Below are 22,174 nucleotides of genomic sequence, written 5' to 3' on the forward strand. Positions count from 1 at the left end.
ATTTCTTCGTTGTAGATTTCCTCATAGCCACAAATAGATTTAGTGTCTTTCTGTTTCAAATCACTTACACTTGTCTACCACCATCACACTATGAACTCTATCTATCTGGCCTTGTATTGGCATATTGCTCTATTGTTTTATCTTTTTAATTAAAGTGCATTTTCTCAAGGGCTGCTTTTAATCACTGTTGTATTAATCTGGGAAGGACCTTATGTAGTACCTCATAAAACACTGAATACATAGTAATTACAAATAATATTCAGTAAATAAATAACCAGAAAAGGATTTCTTGAATTTAGCTTGAGACTGCAGAAGTCTACAAGGTGCATATCAACCATATAAAACACAAAAGAAACATTAAAGTCTTTCCTTCATGCTGTTATTTCACATAAGAACAAAACCCTCAGATGATATACTCTCTTGCTTTACACAGTATCTCACCTACTCTCTCTCTCTTCAATTGTTCCAAAGAAGCCTATTTCAGAGATCTCAGTAGGGAGTTGCACACTTTATTAGGAACAGCCACTGTCAGGATGGTTGAGGGAAGCGGGGCTTGATTCATTCTGCTTCTGTGTTTCATCTCAGTGCAGAATTGTGGAGGCTTAGCTCCAGAGCTTGTGGGCACTGCAGACACAGGAAGGCATTCATCTCCCAATTCTGTATTGTTCAGAGTTGAGATGGCTTAGTTATCTTGGCATGTAAGTACTACAGTGATGGATGTTTTATAAGCATGGAGCTATGTGGACGCCATAGACAGAATTTTATCTTCCAAAAAAGAAAGCAAAACCCGAGGAAGTATGTGTTGGTTTTTCAAATGCATATTTCACTGGGTACTTACTTAAATGCTGTCTCCCACTTTATTTGTCACTCCCAAGAGACCCAATGAGCCCTTGTAGCCCCTAATATGATAAATCTCTCTCTCTCTCACACTCACTCTCTGCCTCCCTCCCTTCTTTTCTCTTTCCTTCCCTTCCTCTCTCTCACTTACTTGTCTCTCTCTCCATGTTCTGCCCTTTCTCCCAGCTTTTTCTCTCTCCAATAGAAAATTGCTAAATATTCAAGATATGAATCTCTATCTTTTCTAATTTTCTTTCTAGTTTCCTTTCTTATGTGAAGTCTGATAAAATATCTCCTCCCACAAGTTTACACACATATTCAAAACATTGTGCTTGGAAGTTTACCAAAACACCACTCTATAAATAAATGGCATTGGAGTACAGGATGTAGTTTTGGGATAAATAATATGGGAAGAACAATGAGAGAAATCATGAAGGTTAGTAGGAATAAAACTCAACAGTGGAGCACTGACCTAGCATATAGTAGGTACTACACCAACTCACAGGTTCAATAACTCGAAGAAAAAAGTCACAACCTAGAGTAGCTGACAGAAGACTATACTCTGAAACATGGCACTATGGAAATCAAGTCTGAACCATTAGAGTGGGCCATTTTGAGAAAGGATCTGTATCTTTTCCTATGCTACAGAGAACGACCTCTACACTCCTACACATGTTTCTTTGCTTTTATACTTCCTGTATGTACTATCCAGTTTCAATTTAGAGAATCAGTTTGGTCTCTCCTCTTCATGTTTTTTGTTTTTGGCTTTGCCAAAGAAAACAAGTTTGTTTGAAGTTGTGGATCCCCCTACCTCAGCCACAGGTTGTGGGAGGATGTTTTTCTTTAAGATATCAGTCTTATTTGTTTTTCTTTCTCTTTTTAACTTAAATAGCTTTATCGATTCCCTATCTCTGCATTGTTTTCCCAGACTATTTACTTTCGTTCTTCTAATATTTACTCTTTCTCTGACTAATTACTAGACGATTTCTACTTATGTACTCTCTACTCCTGCATTTACTACATAGTATCTTAGTATACACCATACTATGTATGCTTCTTTACTTCTGAAAATTATGAAAGTTGAAAAATATTTTTAAAATTGACTATGAAGTGTATCTTCATGGTAGGCATATCAACGTATTATTCTTCTTAATATTCTATTTTGATAACAGAGCTGGAGTCAACACCTTGTTCTCTAGGGACATGGAATGATGGTTCATCTATTAACTTAGATGATAAATGAAATAGTGAATAAAATATCTTGATCCTACCATATCCCATTTCTATTTGAATGTTATAGGTGTTTCCACTGAAATAAAACAAATGTTTTTTTATTTTTTTAAAAGTTGCAAACACCTTACCACAGACATACAAGTCTCACGTAGAAACACAAGAAACATAAAAATATAGGCAGCATAATTCTTTGGAGACTCACTACTTCTACTATAAGGAAGGCCACTGAGGATTAGTCACATGAAATCCCAAGGAAATAAGCAAATGATCATAAGAATTTCAACAAAATTACTAAACATGTGAATAAATCTAGAATACATGCAATTAAACACTAATAGCTGAGGCATGTAAAGAAGTCAAAATAGGCTATGAGATAAGAAAGTAATAAAATATATAAATGCTGAAAACTTCAAATTGAAATCCTGGAAATGATGTCTCAATAAGTCTGTAAAGAACTCTATAGAAAGCCTCACCAGGTGACTAAGTCAAATGAAAACTGAAATATGAGGTCTTGAAGATAAGGTAGATTATTAAACATTCCAAAAATAAAAAAGATAAAACAATAAATTATCAACTGAATATACAAGATCAACGGGACAGTATTAAATGTCTAAATCTGCCACTAATGAGCATAACAGAATAAGACCATCAATCGGAAGGTATGGGAAATATACTTAATAAAATCTTAGAGGATATTTAACAAAATCTAAAGAAAGAAATAGCCATCTAGATATATGAGGTACTAGGACCAATAAATGAATACAACCAGAAAATTACTTCCCAAAGAAAGAACATTGATATCTCTAAGAGAAAGACACCAACCCAGCAAAGAGAAATTATCAGAAAACAACTTCTACAAAACAATGGCTCTCATGTCAGGTTATTATAATCAGTAAAGCTATGCATCATGATTAAAGCAGAAAGAAAACCTTTGTGATAAACAAAAATTGCAGTCCTTGATATTAATCCAGTTTTATAGAATATATATGATGTAATCAAACATATTCAAGATGTGCACATCCAAGTAGGAAAAAAATTGACTAACACTGATTTATGTGTGATTTAATATTATACAAAGGACACACTAAAGACTCTACAAGAATACTCTTGAAAAGAATACATACATTGAACAGTAACAACATGCAAAATCAGTAGCTTTACTAGATTAAAAATAAAGGAAAAATATAAGACAAAATTATAATACATATAGCAAAAACAAGAACACTTAGAAATAAATATAACCAAGGATGTGAGAGAACTAAAAAATAAAATTCATAAAACACAGAAAATTATGTTTAAAAGATACAAGAAGGTGGAAAGATATTCCATAGTAATGGATCTACAGGACTAGAAAACTGAACATGTGTATAAAGCTAAAAGTGTTGTTATCCCAATAAAATTACCAAGGGTATCCATTACAGAAACAGAAAAAACAAACTAGTCTACAAATCATATAAAAGACCAAATAACCCAAATAGCCAAGGTAATACTAAGCAGAAAAATCAATGCTGAAATGTTATAACACATAAAGCACAATTTCAGACCTCAACTCATATCATGGCATTACAGTAACAAAAAGCTTAAGACACTGACACAAAACAAACATTTAACTAATGGAGTAGAGAACAACTCAGTATTAAATATATACAACTATGTACATGTGATTTTTGAACAAATTTTTCTAGAAAAGATTACCTATTCAACTAATAATAATAGAAGGGCCAGTTATCCTGAACAACCTAGTGTTACCCTTGCTAAAATAAATTCAAAATGTATCAAATACTTTATTATGAGTTGAATTTTGAAAAAAAAATTATAAGAAACTCTTCAGGATATGGCCATAAGCAAGGTTATGAAAAGGTTTTCAGAATCTCAGGATATAGACGCAAGAACTGACAAATAGGATTATATAAAATTTAAAAGTTTTTTCATGCCAAGTGAACATTATTCAAGTGAAGACACAGATTAACAAATGGGAAATGGTTGGGATGTAATGTAGACACGGAAGTGGGTCCTGTGGGTTGAGCTGTGGGTCCTGCATCTGCCACCCCCAAGGGACTGGGGCCACAGCTTAGAGAGGCAGAGGCTCAGGAATTTGACTGCTGGGCAGACATTGGGCTGTGAGAAGCAGCAGGACTGCACTCTGGGGGAGGAGGGAACACAGTCTGGGGTCCTACAGGGATCCAAGGCTCTTGGGTTGAGGGTCCCTGGGCCAAGGTGGAAGGGAACTGATTGGTTCTCTGGCCCTTGAGCTCTCTGAGAGGCCGCAGAAGGGTCGAGATGGGGGGGGGGGCATATGGGCTGGATTGACCCGCAGCCAAAGAGGGGAGGGGGAGCTTCGTCCAGCAGGGAGGGGGCTCTTGGTCATGGTGACTCACTGACTCACTTGGCTCTGTCTCCGTGGCTGGAACTAGACCATAGAGTGGTTGTTGAAGAGAGATTAGACAACAGCTCTGTAGTTGAACACCTTCTCCATGGTTCCCCATGGCAGATCCCAAAGAAGAGAGGTCCATGGTCTTAAGATATAGTCTTAAAATACTTATTGTCATGGCAGAAAATGGATGAAGCTATACCCCGGGTATTCTCAGGGTGGACCTGAGGTTAAATGCCTTTTGTAAGGAGGAAGGTCTGGGAAGCAATGCTTAATTGGCTATGCCCTCTGGCCTTTAGGTATCTCATTAACATGGAGATCTATCTTGAGGCTTTGTGGCTTGTAGTAACACCCTCTACCTGTGGAGGGGCTAATAGGAGCGTTGCCCTATGGGTGGGGGAAGGGGGGAGGTTGTAGCTATGTGAAAGGAGCCAGAGGCCCAGGGCAAGGCTAAACTCCTACCGACCCTGAGGGTCTCCAGGGTTCAAAGCCTGTTTAACCACTTACCAAGCTGCCTCTCACAGCCCCACAGGAAACTATCTTTGTTATCTGGACACCCAAGAACTCATAAAACCTAGTATCCAAACTAAACGATTTGATCAGTGAACAAGCCAATGGAATGAATACACACTTCTTACAAGAAATAGAAATGACCAATAAACATGTCTCATCATTCAAAGGTCTGTCATAAAATGAGTAGCAGAAAATTTTGCTGAGAAAATGGAGTTGCTGCTGTTGTTGATATAAAGTAGTCTTTCTACTATGCACAGCACTATAGGATTTTCTCAAAAACTAAAATTACACAAGGACATTGTGGTGGTGCACACCTCTAATCCCACACATGGGAGTCAGAGAAGGGGACTTTTGTGAGTTTGATGCCAGCATGCTCGACAGAGCAAGTTCCAGAACAGCCAAACAGAGAAACTCTAAAAAAAAGAGATAGATAGATAGATAGATAGATAGATAGATAGATAGATAGATAGATAGATAGAAAAGAAGAGCAAAGAGAAAAAACACTAAAAATAAAAGTGCCATGCTATAAGTTATAACAAAAGGATTAAAGAATTCTAGGCAACATATCACACAGGTCCTTGAATATCCACTTTTTGCAATTCAATTAACAATAGACAAGTTATAGAATCAGCCAAGTAGCTATGAGTTGTAATGAGGGTGGGGGTGGTCAGAGTATGTGATGCCTGAAACGTAGCACTGTGTACAATGAATATATGCCAATGCAAAAATCAAAAGGAAAAAAAAAAAAAGGAAAGAAAGGAAATGTCAAAGACTTTCATCAGCCACACCTCAATCTTTTTCTGCTTCTGTTTTATTACTCCCACTTCTTCCCTTTGCCAGAAACCTTGGTGTGTTTGCCTCCTTCCTGCACTATGGAACTATTAGACTCTATTAGTTTCGATGTTTTAGTTTCTCCTGTCTTGACATCTAAGCATATTCAATTCATTTTGATGGCTTTGTCCTCCTCTCCTACACATATACAACACTCCTAGTAGACTCCTCATTCTCAAGCGCTGACACTAAGGATGAAGTTGGAGAAGAGCCAGGTTTGGGAGAAAGGCAGGGGACAGAGAAGAAGATGAGGACCAAGGTCAGCAACAGCTGCCGTGGGCTCTTTTCCAAGATGTCTAAGGCTTCCATGGTAAAATGCTGCCAATACTTTAGGTTTCCTGTTGAATTTAGTTTGGACGCACATTTGCAGTTTGGGCATTTGAACCTTGAGCTTCCAGTACAACTTCTTAGTAGCCAGATGGATCTGCTATACCAACATTAGTTCAAGTTGATTGAAAACAAAGTATCACTTAATTGGAATACAGTTTTTCTGAATCATTGTTGAAAATACAGATGAGTGTTTTGGAAAGATCCCCAGGCTCACTGCATTGAGAAGGACTACATGTTTTGGCAATAGGGAAATTTAAATTATCACTAGAACCTTAGTCTACAGTTCTGCTGTGAAGAGGCACCATCTCTGCTTTTCCTCAGATTCACAAACACCCTAACTTGTCATATTACTGTGAGAGAATGTTTCATTTGATCTTTTTGTTGGCTACTAAATTAGTTTACAGTTATTTAACTTCTTTTTCCTCAGTCTCCACTGACACCCTGACTCTTAGAAATTTTGATGATGTAATTAATATTTTGAATGCCTTAAAAAGATCTAGGAAAAAAATTACAAATTACTATTGATTGTTCATTTGAATTCACACTATTTTATTGGGAACCATTGTTTTATGTAGGATTAGTATGTATTATTGTACCATAGCTTTTTAATAGGCCATGTGCAAGGTGATGATCAATGGTTCAATGTCAGCCTTGAAGGGTATATTGAATAAAGTAGTTTTTCACTAGTCAGCATTGGTCTGGATACTAATTAACATTTCAGTGTTGATTTGAAATGTGGAATAGGGAGTGAGCTTATTAAATATGCAGATTACTCTTCATTGAGTAGGGGTGATTATTGACTTGAACCACACTTTAAGAATTTATGAGGACCTTGACAAATTAAGCAAGGTGATTTTAAGTAACATGAAGTTTAATGAGGACAAATAAGTGATAATTTACTTTGTGTGTAGGGGGGTGGGTGTCTCTCTGTGTGTATGTGTATATATGTATAATAGCTCAGATTTAGGGGATGCAGGCAGTTTTAGAATAAACAATCTGATAATCACAAATTTTAAATATAGCATTGGTGTTTTCCAAGAAAATGAGAAATTGACTGTAACATAAAATTGTCCAATTCCTTTAAAGATTGCAGTGGCCTCTTTAATACTTGAGAAAACAATGATTAGCTAATAGCTTCAAAAAGTGATCAATAGATTCTGGGGATAAGAGCTAAAGGAAGATATTCTTTAACTCAACAAGAAAAAAAGCTTAAAGGATGAAAAAGGAACAAAGTATTTATTACCTAAAGATATGATATGGGTAAGTAGCTAAGGGTGGACTTACAGGCTTCTCTGAAACAGTTTGAGGCTATTCGTGAGCCAGGATTTCCTGGTGTTCTGTTACATAAATCAAGTTAATTTCTCTGACAGGTGTATGTTCCATAGGCTCTGATAATCCAGTCACTCAAAGCCAGTGGTAGCTCCTCATTGAGCTCTGATGTGACTCTGGGAAATAACTTTCTTAACATGGGTTGGAAATGATCCTCTTCTGGGAATGCCTGTGAATTAATGAAGTACGCATGAATTTTTAAAGATATACAAATTTAAAACTCTATTGATCTTCTTTTGAAAGCTGATGGGTTATGTGAAGATATCATTTTTAGCATTAAGATGACAATCGCTACCTGTCAATGGTGACATTAGTGGAAAGCCAGCCATACATATTTAGGAAAATTTTGTGTTTTATTATTATTATTATTATTATTATTATTATTATTATTGTTGTTGTTGTTGTTGTTGTTGTTGTTGTTGTTGTTGTCATTATCATCATTATCTTATTTTATTTATTTACATTCCAAAAGTGCTCCCTTCCTTGTCCTCCCTCCTGGAAAATGTGCCCCAACTCACTCCCACACCCCTCCTCCTCCCACCAGCATCCATCCTTCCTGGGCCATCAAGCTTCCAAAGGATTAAGGGCATCCTCTCCCACTGAGTCCAAACAAAGCAGTCCTCAACTATACATATACCTGGGGGCTACAGATCAGCCTATGTATGCTCCTCAGTTTTTGGACTAAACTCTGGGAGTTCTGAGGGGTCCAAGTCAATTGACATTGTTATTCTTCCTATAGGGTTGCAATCCCCCTCAGTTCCTTCAGTCTTTTCCCCAACTCCTCTATATGAGTTCTCAACCTCAATCTAATTGTCAGCTGTAAGTATCTGCATTTGTCTCAGTCAGTTGCTGGTAGAGCCTCCCAGAGGACAGCCATGCTAGGCTCCTGCCTACAAACACAACATGGCCTCAGCAATAGTGTCAGGGTTTGGTTTGTGCAAATGGAATGGAACCCAAGTTGGGCTGGTAAATGGGTGGTCTTTCTTTCAGTCTCCACTTTTGTCCCTATTTTTCCTTTAAACAGGAACAATTCTGGTTAAAAATTTTGAAGATGGGTGGATGGTCCTGTGCTTCAACTGAGGGCAATGTCTATATATTGGAGGTGGTCTCTTTAGGTTCCATTTCCCTCCTCTTGGGCATTTTGACCAAAGTCATCCACACTGAGTCCTGGTAGCCTCTCACATCCCAGGTCTCTAGAACTTTCCAGAGGTTCCCCAAACCCCCAACCCCATGACTGAATATTTAGATTCATTCTCCTGGCCCTCTGGGCTTCTCTCCTGTCTCCCCCATCACCTGATCCTGCACCCCCTTTCCTTCCTTCCTCTCCCCTCTGCCACCCAGGTTTCTGCCTCTATCTGCCTCCCTTGATCATCTCGTTTCCCCCTTCTAAGTGGGCCTGAGTTATTCACACTTAGGCTGTCCTTCTTGTTAAGCTTCGTATGGTCTGTGAGTTGTTTCATGGGTATTCTGAACTTCTTGGATAATATCCATTTATCAGTGAGTGCATACCATGAATCTCTTTTGTGTCTAGGTTACCTCACTTGGGATGATTATTTTCTAGTTCTATCCATTTGCCTGGAAAATTCATGATGTCCTTGTTTTTAATAGCTGAATAGTATTCCACTGTGTAAATGAACCACATTTTCTGTACCCATCCTTCACTTGAGGGATGTCTGAGTTGTTTCCAGCTTCTGGCTATTATAAATAAGGCTGCTATGAACATACTAGGGCATGTATCCTTGTAGTATGGTAGAGTATCTTTTGTGTATAGTCCCAGGAGTTGTATAGCTGGGTCTTCAGGTAGAACTATTGCCAGTTTTCTGAGGAATCTCCACACTGATTTCCAGAGTGGTTGTTCTAGTTTACAATCCCACCAGCAGTGGAAGAGTGTTTCTCTTTCTACACATTCTCACAGGCATGCACTGTCACCTGAGTTTTTGATCTTAGCCATTCTGATTATTGTAAGGTAAAATCTCAGGGTCATTTTGATTCACATTTCTCTGAAGACTAGGAATGTTGAAAATTTCTTTAAGTGCTTCTCAGCCATTTGAGATTGCTATGTTGGGAATTCTCTGTTTAGCTCTGTACCCCATTTGTAATTGAGTTATTTGGGTTTTTGAGTCTAACTTCTTGAGTTCTTAGTATATTTTGGATATTAGCCCTCTATTGGATGTAGGGTTATACCAATTGGAATGGGGTCAAGGTATCATTATTAGTGAATGATATGATAGTATACAAAAACAACCCCAAAAATTCTACCAGAGAACTTCTACAGATGGTAAACAACTTTAGTAAAGTGGCTGGATATAAAAATTAACTCAAAAAAAGAATATGCAGTAGCCTTCCTTATACAAATAATAAATCAGTTGAGAAAGAAATTAGGGAAATGACACCCTTCATAATATTCACAAATAATATAAAATATCTTAGTATAACTCTAACCAAACAAGTGAAATATCTATATGACAAGAACTTCAAGTCTCCAAAGAAAGAAATCAAAGACGATCTCAGAAGATGGAAAGATCTCCCATGCTCATGGATTGGTAGGATTAACATAGTAAAAATGGCCATCCTACCAAACCAATCTATAAATTCAGTACAATCTCCATCAAAATCTCAACACAATTCTTCAAAGACATGGAAAGATCAATTCTCAAATTGATATGAAGAAACAATAACCCCAGGATTGTGAAAACAATTCTCAACAATAAAAGAATTTCTGGGGGAAATCACCATTCCTGACCTCAAGGTCAGGAACTACAGAACAATGGTGATAAAAATCACCTGGTATTGGTAGACAAGTCGATCAATGGAGTAGAATTGAAGAGCTAGAAACAAACTTACACTTCTATGGACACTTGATCTTTGACAAAGAATCAAAAACAAAAAAATCAAATTTGTAAGGGAAATGTAGTTCTTACCATGGGCAGTCATATTCTCTCCTACGTTGTGTAAGACGTCCATCTTTCTCACATGTTTCCCACAAACTTCCAACTTAGCCATGGCTACTCTAACTAAACCATATAAAGGGAAGGGGTACTCCTAACAACTTTGCTAAGAAGAGTGGCCTGAGGCCCCTAAATCTTTTAGGAATAGCTTCAGTGGCATTTATTAACTATTTCCCGAGACCATAGTCCCCCAAAACACAAGGCATTTTAGATGAATGAAATATTTTCTTTGTGCATGTTGATGCATACTTTTTCTAAACCAAGAACATTTGGAACTCTGACTCATATTTAAGCAGTTCTTAAAAATAAATATCAAGAGCTAGCAGCATGTATAATAAAATTGGATCAATCAGGAAAACATTAGCATGGCTGCTGGGCAAGGATGCAATGCACATTTTGTGAAGCATTCCATATTTTAAGCCTGTTCTTTTCTAATGAGAGACAGAAGAAAACTGATCTAGAGGGAAAGAGATGTGGGAATGAATGGAGAGGAACAAAGTGATGAGAAACTATAATTAGGATATATTGTATGAGAAAAGAAGCTATTAAGAAAACATAACTATAAACAATAAATAAGTAAATAAATATCCAGCTCTTGGTGTCAAAAATATCCTGTAATTCAAGCAGTTAGGAGACGAAGGCAGGAGGAGGATTAGGATTTTAAGGTTGGCCTCTACTGCATAGCTTGGGCTATATAAAAAATCAAAGCCAACCTAGAAAAGTTCAGAGCCCATAAAGTAGAGGATACTTTTGCCTAGTGTCCTCTGTAGTAACATTTGGGGTAAGATGAGGGTTTCAGCACACAGGGAGAGAGAAAGCTGAAAGAAAGGCAGGGAAGGAAAGACTGGAAGTCCTTACCCCTTAGTCTTAGACCCCCTTCCAGCCTTACTCATTGGTCAACAACTCTGTTTTTTATTAAAATACCATGATGCTTTTACTACTATAGCTCTGTAGTATAATTTAAGGTCAGAGATGGTGATACCTTCAGCAGTTATTTTATAATTCAGGATTGACTTAGTTATTCTGCTATCTGTTTTGTTTTTATTTGTATGCATGTATGTGTCTATGTGTCTGTGTGTCTATGTGTTAGTCTCTCTCTCTCTCTCTCTCTCTCTCTCTCTCTCTCTCTCTCTCTCTCTCTCTCTGTGTGTGTGTGTGTGTGTGTGTTTCCATATGAAGCTTACCATTGTGAACATTTTCATTTCAATTTCTGTGAAGAACTGTATTGGAGTTTTGAAAGGAATTGCAATTAATCTATAAATTGTTTTCGATAGGTTTGCCATAATTTTTATATTAGTCCAACCAATCCATGAACAGGAATTATTTCCATCATCTAACATCTTCTCCAATTTCTTTAATGTATTAAAGTTTTTATTTATAGGTCTTTCACTTGCTTGATTAGAGCTATCCCAAAGTAATTTTTGAGGCTACTGTAAAAGGTTGTTTCCCTAATTTCTCTCTCAGTGTGTCTTCCATGTGTATACAGGAAGACCATTGATTGTGTGTGTGCTAATTTTGTATCCTGTTACTTTGCTGAAAGTGTTAATCAGCTTGAAAAGTTCCTTGGTGGGAGTTTTTATGATCTTTTATATGTAAATCTTATCATCTGCATAACAGACACTTTGACATTTTCCCTTCCAATTTGTATCTACTTGATACCCTTTAGTTGCTCTAGATAAGACTTAAAGTACTTTTATTGAATAGCTATAGTCTAGAGTGGACATTCTTGTCTGTTTCCCAATTATAGTGAAAATACTTTGAGTTTCTTTTAGTTTTATGTTGACTGTGGCCTTCTTCTGTATTGCCTTTGTTATAAGTTGAGGTATATACTTGTATTGCTAGTCTCCCTAGGACTTTCATAATGAAGAGTATTGGATTTTGTCAAAATGGTCACTTAGTTTTTGTCTTTCAGTCTGTTTATGTGGTGGGTTATGCTTATTGATTTACATAGGTTGTAAATCATTGCATATGTGGGATGAAACCTACAAGATTATGGGACATAATCCTTTTGATGTGTTCTTGGTTTAGTTTACTTGAATTTTATTGAGAATATTTGCATATGTGCACACAAAGGATATTGACACTCATTCATGTTGAGTTATGGCTGAGAGTTCTTATGAAAGTTTAGTTTATATAATCCACAATATTTGATTTCATGTGTGCAATTAAGCTATCATGTCTGGCAAATACAGTTTTGGTATAAACACCAAAAAAAAAAAAAACAACAACAAAAAAAAAAGATATGACTTGTCATTTTCTTTCTTTGATGGAACTTTGAGTGATTTAGGTGTCAAGATAATAATGGCCTCATAAAAAGAATTAGTAATTAGTTAACGTTCTTTCCAGTTCTATTTTGTGAGATAATTAGAGATATATGGGTGCTAATTCTTCTTTGAAGATATGATAGAATTCTCCACTAAATCCATCTGGCCCTGGGTTTTGTTGTTGGAAGGCTTTTAATTACTGCTTTTACTTTACTAAGCATTATGGTTCTGCTTAAATTTCTTTTCTGATCTTGACTGAACTTTGGTAGGTCATATATATCAGAAAATTTATCAATTTCTTTTAGGTTTAATAGTTTGGTTGAGTGCAGGTTTGGTTTTTTTGTTTGTTTGTTTGTTTGCTTTTTGGTTTTGTTGTTTATTTCTGTTTGGTTTTGCCTTAAGTATGCTCTTATGATTCTCTGGATTTCTTTGAATCTCCTGTGATATCTTTTTATCTCTAATTTTAGTACTTTCTTTATCTTTTAGTTAAGTTGGTGAAGGATTTATCACTGTTACTGGGTTTTCTTAGAGGACTGCCTCTTCATTTTTTTGATTCTATGCATTATATTTTTTATTGGTTTCTGCTTTATTTGTTTCAGCCTCAAGTTTGATTTTTTTTTTCTTGCCATCAACTCTTTTGGAAGTGTTATTTTCCCTTTTTTTCTTTTCTTTTTTTCTTTATTTTTTAGACACACTTTTATAAATTTACCTCTTAGACCATGTGGCCCATAGATTTGGGTGTGTTGTGTTTTCATTTTCGTTCAATATTAAAGGCTTTTGAGATTTACCTTTTCATGTCTTACACACCTTGTTGGTAAGGCTCACCTCTGAGGTTTTTGTTTGACTTCTTTAATTTTTTTTTATTTACAGTTTTATCTCAGTTCATGTTTTCTTTGGTGATTTTATTTCTACTTTCACATCTTAAACAGTTTTATCATTTCTTTCTAGTTTGTTTCTGTTTTCACAGACTTCACTAAAGGATTTACTCATATTGTCTTCAAGGTCTTTGTACATATCTATAGTTGATATTTTGGAGTCCTTGCCTTGTGATCTAGTAGAGTTGCTGGGTTCTGGTAGATGTATACTGCCTTGACTATTTGTGTGGTATTTTTGCACTGGTGTCTAGGAGTTTGAAGGTAGGATGATTTTCAGTGTTGATATCTGTTCCTGTCTTTGTTGTGCGAGTATTCCATTCTTTGATTCTGTTGCTCTCTCTGGATCTTATGAATGGATGGTAGCTGTAGTTTGTCTGGTGGAGTGCTTCCACAGCCTGGGTGGGTGGCAGAAAAAAATAGAATTGAGCTAGGAGACTAGGCTGAGATGAGGTTTGGGAACGAGTTAAGGGGATCCACTCCATACCAAGACATGGGGTCCCCAAAGATTTGGAGGTGTGGAGGGAATAGGGAATCCTGCAAAGTAGGTTTTAAGGAGGCAAAGACCAATCTCTCACAATATAGATGAACATGATAGAGAGAACCTGGCTAGTCTGGACCAAGAGTTAAAATCTCCAGTGAGTAGAGTTGAGGTGTGTGTATGTTGGGGTAGGGGGTACTCCTGTAGGCAGGCTGATACCAGGTTGAAGCTTAGAATGGAGAGATTCTGATGGAGGAGTGAAAGGATCGTTTTAATCGACTACATAAGTCACTGTCAGATGTGGCAATGAAAGACTTGGGGGTCCCAGGTAGAAAGTATTTATTTCTAGGTATCTGTGGCTAAAACAAAGGAATTTGGGATAGAGTAGATGGAAGGTGTAAAAGAGTTCACAGGAAGGAGGAAAGCTGAATCTACAGCAAAGTGCTTTGGAGTCTCCAGCCAATGGAGTTAGGGTGGAAGGAGAAGCACTGCAAGCAGTCTTTACAGGGCTGAGGACGAAACTGCAGTGATTGCAATAAAGCAGAAACCAGACTCTGAAAACCACGTTTTCCTTCTGATAAGAAGAGTACTTTGCACTCTTCCATTTATTTTCCATATCCTTCTACAAGCGTGTTTCTGAGGAGATGGGGGATGTTTTCTGAGAAGGAACTATTAAAATGACCAACATGATTACCTAGAGAATACAGCCATTAGCCACACTAGCAACAGGGAGGGAAACAGCCTTTGGAGGGTACTCATTCCATGCATCTGAAAGAAGAGCATGTGTACTCTCCTTCCTCCTAATGATCAAATATTCACCAGAAAACAAAAACAAACAAAAATGCTGAAGTTGAATAGACTGTAACAATAATCAATATTAAGTGGTAGATTTTCTTCCATATTCTTGTTATTTTAATCTCTCCTTTACTATTAAAATCATCTATCCTTTCTGTATGATCCAACCATTTCCTGTAACAGAGTCAGTGGATAGGTTTCTGGTGTCATCTTGCTTCTGATTTCATCCAGAAATCACTCAGCAGACAAGCCCTCCTCCTCTACATGGCTGCACTTATGAGCAGACACTCTTCTCTGGTTCCAGGTCCCAAGACTGCCAGAGTCATGGATTATGCCCTCAGCTTCTCCAAAGGCTTTCCTTGCTGCTGTTTGCTTGGATTTTCTTTTTTATTTTCCTGGCATCTGAATTTATTTCACATACAAGGCAAAATGTTTTGGCAAGTAACTCACTGGAGGCATTCTGACACTTCACAGCTAATTTTGTTACAGGAGAAATGCCCAAACGTTCTTTCAGAAATAAAGGCTCTCCTATTGTGTACACTAAATCTATTGAGAGGCCAATAATATATAGTAAATGTCTGATTCTTTCCAAAAAAACTTTAATAAGATTACTGGCTTTCCAAAATAAAAGTAATGCTTTGGAAGAGTATATTTAAAGTAAGAAAGGGGGAGTATGGCTCATTGTTGTCTGTTTTTCCAGACAAACAGCTCAGTACATAATTTAAAATGTAAATTTCAAAAACTTTATAAGAACCAGAAATGTATATCTTTATAAGACAGTTAAGGGGGTGATATTTCATCAAATGTTGCCTGAATGTGGATCTAATCCAGTGTTTGAGGAACAGTGGAGAGACAGACAACACTGTATGATCTCAAAGGGAAAGATTCCACCAGGTAGGACAAAGCAGCTTGGTGGATAAACACCTCCAAAGGTGTGGAGATAAGATAAATGAAGTCGTGAGGGAGTGCAATGTTAGCTTATGAGTTGGGAATGTACATGAGGCAACATGCTGCTTCTGATAGAAATAAAATCTAATTCTCCAAAGCATTTGACAGCTAAAATGCTATGATTTTTCTAAGACTGTAAGATTATTCAGAAAATACTCATTGATGCCACAGTAGAAGTGCCATACACTGTACACTAAGTGTATAAACTGTTCACATGGTAAACATTCTACCTGTGGGTTAAACTGTAGATGGGCAAAAGACTTAGAAATAATTGTCTAGGTAAAAATGACAACACAAGTGGAATCAAAAGGACAAAGACAGTGACTGATTGCAAAATTTAAATGCTCCAAGGTACCTAATTCTACCCAACCTAATAACGGTGCAGAAAAAGGAGCAACAAAGACAGAATGGCAACAAGGAAGCAAGAGCTATTATTGAAGAGCATATAATTGGTAGGAAAATGAAGGGATGGCAATTACAGAGTGCACAATAGTAATGGTAATAATAAAGTTGATAACTACACCTCATAATCAAGCACTTAGGAGCTAATCAATACAGACTGTGTCTTATATACAGTACCTAATTCAAACCTTGAATCACCTTCATACAGAAGCATCATCTCTCCATGTTTAGTAGGGAATGAAATTACAATTAAATTGTAAATTTTATTTCCCAAACCTCACCACCATAGTCCTTTTGTGCAATAATTTAACTTGCTCCTTGAGTTGGAATAATGCCTTCCTACCAGGATTTTTCATGGTAAAATTTGTGTCACTTTATATGCTGGAAGAACTTCTGAGCTCTGTGCTTTAGATCTCTTGTCTGCTGCAGCCAACAGACAGCAGTGGGCACTGGGCAAGCATTTTATGTGTCACTGGTGATGCTTCCTAAATGCTATGAAATCCAGAAGAAGAAACTGACAGAAAATGGGCAGGGAGGCCTGTTCTGGATTGGAGGATGACCAAATATGGTCATAGACCATATTTGTCTTTTCCCACTGTTATAAGTTTGCCTGGGGTGTCCAGTGTTAATCCTATTATGCATGCTACATTTTTCTCCTGCCCTGAATAAATATCCCTTCTGATGTAGTTGCTTGGATTGACTTAGTTCATTCCATACAAAATGAGATTAGATTTACAATCTCCCAGAGCCAGGCTGGCAGCTCCTACCTGTCATTGGCTGATGAATATACCACACAAACAATCTCTTTTTCTTATTGTTCAGAGAGAAGATGACCTGAAGGTCTATAAAAGTTACTCGAAATGTTTACATAGGTAACAGCTATGCTCTAAAGGAAATTAAGTGAAAATAGACATAAAAGTTCACTACAAAGTAACTGTGAATTAAATTTTAAATAGGTAACAGTTTTATAAATATAATTATTCTGTAGTGTATTTATTATAATATGATTTCATTAATGTCAAGTCATGACTTTCTTAGAGTTTGCTGTGGAGACAAGGAAGAACATTCACTCTCTCAAGTTTCCTCATTAACTACAATCCAGTGCACAAAGAACTTTCTCTGCACTAATCATTGCTAGAAAGGTAAAATTTTAGGGGTGCTTTGTCCATTTAGCAGAATAATAGTAGGCCTATCAACTGTACAGTCATAGGTTTGGGGGCAAGATTTATAGTACAAGGTATAATTTTCCTCTTGTAAAACATACCTTAAGTTTACAAATACAGATAGATGGTTGCCATCATAAAATTCTTGCCACTATTATATCAATGATTCTACCTCACCATTCCAGTCATTACTACAGGTCATGGGGTTCACAGCTGGGAAATAAAGTTAATAACTCCTCTTACTTCTAGTACACTGCAGAGATTCTTCCAGTACTATGAAAGCTAGACAGCAGGGAAGAAGCATGCTAGTTTGTACTAGCTTGAGTACTCTTAATTGTGTAGGAAGGCTACTGACTAAGGTATGTTTATTCCATAACCTGTCACTTTGTTGAACATATTTACAAATTCTAGAACTTTTTGATAGAGTTTTCTGTGTCTTGCATAAATAAAATCATATTGTCGGAAAATTGGCATAATTTAGCCTCTTTCTTCCCCACTGCATAACCTTTATTTCCTTTCTTATTTAATTGCTTGAGCTAGAATATCAAGTACTACATTGAATAATAGTGGTGTAAGTAGTACGGAAGTAGCAATGCATAGCTTTAATCCCAGTTTGGGAAGCACAGGTAGGTAAATCTCTGAGGTCAAGCCCAGCTTGGTCTACAGAACAAGTTCTAGGACAGCTAGAGGTACAAAGAGAGTCTCTGTCTTGAAAAAAAAAAAAACAAAGAAAAAAGAAGAGTAAAAGGAAGAAGAAAATGAAGAGGGAGAAGGAAAAAGGGGAGGAGAAAAGGAGAAGAGAAGGAGGAGGAAGAAGAGAAGGAAGAGGACAGACAGAAAGAGAAAGAAGAGGAGGAGGAGGGGGAGGAGAAATTGTTGACATGGACACTCTGACCCTGTTACTGATCTTAAGGAATGCTTTGAGTTTTTATCCAGTTAATGTGATGGTGACCATCTATTTTTCTTAGATAACATTTGTTGTGTTCAGATATATTTTCTCAGCACTTAGTCTCTCTAGGATTATCATGAAAGGAAGTTGAATTTTGTCAAAGTGGTTTTCTACATCAATTGAAACGATTATATGATTTCTGTCCTTGAGTTAATTTATGTGGTTGAATTCATTTGTTGATTTATGTATATTGAACCATTCTTGAGTCCTGGAATGAAATCATGGTCAATAAGTCTCTCTCTCTCTCTCTCTCTCTCTCTCTCTCTCTCTCTCTCTCTCTCTCTCTCTCTCTCTCTCTGTGTGTGTGTGTGTGTGTATGTGTGTGTTAATAACTTTTGCCAGTTCTTTATGGAAAATCAAATCTATATTCATCAAAGAGGCTAACTGATAAATCCCTTCCTTGGTGCTCTTCTTGGATCTTTGTCTGCTGTTGGTATCAAGGTGATACTGACTTTCTATAAGAATGTATAACCATTCTTTCCATTTCTAATTTGAGAAAGGATTTGAAGATTATTGATGTTAGCTTTTTCTTCGAACATCTGGTAGAATTCTGCACCTAATCCAAGTTTGGGCTTCTTTTACCTGGGAGATTGTTAATTATCACTTATATCTCATTGATTGTTATAGAACTAATTTACTTACTTAAAATTGGAATGATATCATTAGGTTTTATACATCAAGAAATCCATTTACTTCATTTAGATTTTTTCAGTTTAGTGAAATATAACTTTTGAAATGCCTTCCCATGATTCTCAAACTATCTTTAGTTGTTATGTTGCCCTTTTCATCTCTAATTTTATTAATTTGGCTCTTGTCTTTCTTTGAGTTAAACTGGCTAATAGTTTGTCATTCTTTTCTCCATTGAAAAGAACCAAATCTGCACTTTGTCCTCTGGCTGGCTGCATGCGTCTGTATCTGTATTGGTCAGGCTGTGTCTAGCAGAGCCTCCCAGCGAAGAGCTATACCAAGTTCCTGTCAGCAAGTGCTTCTTGGCATCACCAATAGTGTTTGGGTTTGGTGTCTGCAGATGGGATGGGTCCCTAGGTGAGGCAGTCTCTGGATGGCCTTTCCTTCAGCCTCTGCTCCACTCTTTGTCCCTGCATTTCTTTTTGACAGGAGCAATTCAGTATTAATATTTTTGAGGTGAGCGGGTGGCCCCATCTCTCAAACTGGGGGTGTACCTATCCACTGGATATGGTCTCTATTGGTTCTCTTGTCCTTTTGTTAGGTATTTTGGCTAATGTCATCTCTGTTGGGTCCTGGTTACCTTTTAGGTCCTTAACATCTGAAACTTTCTATGGAAACTTTCTCTTCTGCTACTGCTACACACCTCTCTTCAATTTTCTGACCCTCTGTACTTCTTCCCAGTCACTTCCCCCAATGAAGGAGTTATGGGAAGGACTGAAGGAGCTGAAAGGGTTAGCAACCCCATAGGAAGAACAACAATATCAACCGACCAGACCCCCCAAATCTTCCAGGGACTAAACAACCAATCAAAGGGTACACATGGAGGAACCCATAGCTCTAGGTACATATGTAGAGGATTACCTTATCTGGCTTCAGTTGGAGGGGATCCCTTTGGTCCTGTGGAGGCTCAGTGACCCAGTGTAGGGGAATGCTAGGGTGCTGAGGCAGGAGGAGGTGGGTGTGGCAGCATCCTCACAGAAGCAGGGGTATGGGGGAGGAGATAGGGTGTTTAACTGGGAAGGGGGATAACATTTGAAATGTAAATAAATAAATTAATCAATAAAAGAAAAGAAAAAAAAGAACCAACTTTGTTTTACTGATTCTTTTTTAATTTTTTTAAAATTTCCTGTATTTTAGCCCCAGTCTTTCCTAATTTTCTCCACCTAACACTTCCTGTGTGACTCTATATCAATCCTTCTGATGCCTCTTACTCACTATGGTTTTTTCTTAATAATGCTTTTTTTTTTTCTGTCAACTGGTTGTTTGCTCCACCTCTTGATGTAGAGTTGACTTCGTTGAACCCTGTTTACAATATTCAAGCAGAAAGCTCTTGCATTAAAAGTGTGTGCTAAGTAAGGCAAAGCCATACTACAGCTGAACACAGATTTTTCCAGTAAATAGCACAATCTAGGGGTTCAGAGTATGGTCAAATATCTTGCAACATGTCCAGTTTTATCAACCTGTTGTGATCAGAATACATATGAGAGGTTTCGGTTTTCCTGTTTATTGGCATTTGCTACTACGTGATCTACTTTAAAGAAGGTCCCATGTGGTACTGAAAAGAATGTGCATTCTTTGGTATTTTGGTGAAGTGGTCTATAGATGTCTTCTTTTAGGTCCATTTGATCTATGATATTATTTAATTTCAGTGTTTTTAATTCATTTTGTACAATTGATCTATCACATGCTGAGAGTGAAATATAGAAGTCATTTGCTATTACTTTCTTTGGGTTAATCTATGATTTTTAACCTTGTGGTGTTTGCTTTAAGAAGTTGGATGGGCCTCGATTTGGTACATATATATTTAGAAGTATACTTTTTCTGTTGGGTTAATCCCTTTCAATGAACATGAAGCAATGCTTTTTATCTCTCCCAATAAGAATTAGTTTGAAATCTATTGTGTCAGATGTTAACAGAGCAACAATTGATTGATGGTTTCCTTAGCTTAGAGTCCTTCTTCTTTTTACCATAAGGTGCATTTCTTGAAGGAAAAAGAAAGAAGGGTTCTGTCATTTAATCCAAACTGCTTTACCTTTTGATGGGTAAATTGTGATCAAAAGTACTCATAGTTATTTTTGAAAACTAAAAATTTTCTCCTGTAGTTTTGTTGATTTTGACATGTACTGGAGAAGAATAACTGGGTGGAAATTTAAACAAATGGAAGTCCTGTGGCCTAACTGTTTAATTCCTCTCTTTGACTGATCCACTGCTGGTCCCCAGACTACGCTTCTATTCATTTGACCGAGTCGCATTATTCTTATGTGGGTTTCCAGGTCCACTGTGATTGGAGTTATCCTGACTCTGTTCTGTGGATTGTAGATAACCACCCCACAAACTGTCCACTTGCTCCAAGTTGCTGTGTTCTTACAGTGTTGGTAGCTGTGTGATACCCAAAGTTCTATTCAGAGTTTATGTTAAGCTTCAAAAACCACAGCTTCATCTTTCCTATTATGGCACTGATAATGTCTATGTCAACAGTTACTGGGAACTCCCTCTATGAAATCCTTTCCACTCACCTTTGTAGATTTTCTGGTACAAAAGGAGTCTTTTATCCTCATTTGCTGGGGAGACATGCCACTATGATGGTGTAAGCTGTTTTCTTACACTCTTCTCAATGTAGAGACCATTGTTAGATCCAATGGGAGAGGGATTCATTTTATTAAACATGATAACTGTAAGGAGAAGTGACCAAATCCGTGAGTGTCCAATTAAAGCAAGCTGTACACTGAGGTGCAACAGGGACTGTCTCACCCTAAGATGGAATGTGAGAGGCCAGCCCTTGCTGGAGAGTTAAAGTGTTCACATGGGTGAGAGAGCTGGCTGTTTTACTATGTTAAGATACCACAAAAGGGAAGGAACAAGGGTAAAGACAGTTTGGGTGTTAAATAAGTCAACCCCAGGACTTGGAAAAGTAGCAGATGAAGTGATGAAATATTTCTGTCCCGTTTAGTTCACAAACCATAATCAGACACTGAATTTGCTTAGCTTCTGTTCACTATCTTGCCTGAAAATCCCAAATAAAATTTTCTTTTACAAACAAACAAACAAACAACACCCCCAAGTTTACAAAAACCAACCATGTAACCTTAGACAAAGTAATCCTATTTCTGGATCAAAGACTGTTTTGAAATTTTCGAGTATTACCATAAAAACTAAAAATTCACTCATTATAAAATGGGTCCTGCCTGAATTTAGCAAAAGCAGCCTTTTCTCTGTCTTTG

The 22,174-nt window shown here is 37.1% G+C and overlaps 1 protein-coding gene and 1 non-coding gene across 3 annotated transcripts in view; both read left to right on the top strand.

Annotated features, from left to right (window-relative positions):
- The window catches only part of Grid2 (glutamate ionotropic receptor delta type subunit 2), a 1,355,396-nt gene that overhangs the window by 1,087,005 nt on the left and 246,217 nt on the right, over positions 1-22,174 (top strand). The window lies entirely within an intron of this gene.
- On the top strand, positions 10,709-10,810 carry LOC117715913 (U6 spliceosomal RNA). The gene has a single exon (XR_004607696.1). It is a non-coding gene; the product is annotated as a U6 spliceosomal RNA (small nuclear RNA).

This window comes from Arvicanthis niloticus, chromosome 9 (genome assembly GCF_011762505.2).
Source record: "Arvicanthis niloticus isolate mArvNil1 chromosome 9, mArvNil1.pat.X, whole genome shotgun sequence".
NCBI lineage: Eukaryota > Metazoa > Chordata > Mammalia > Rodentia > Muridae > Arvicanthis > Arvicanthis niloticus.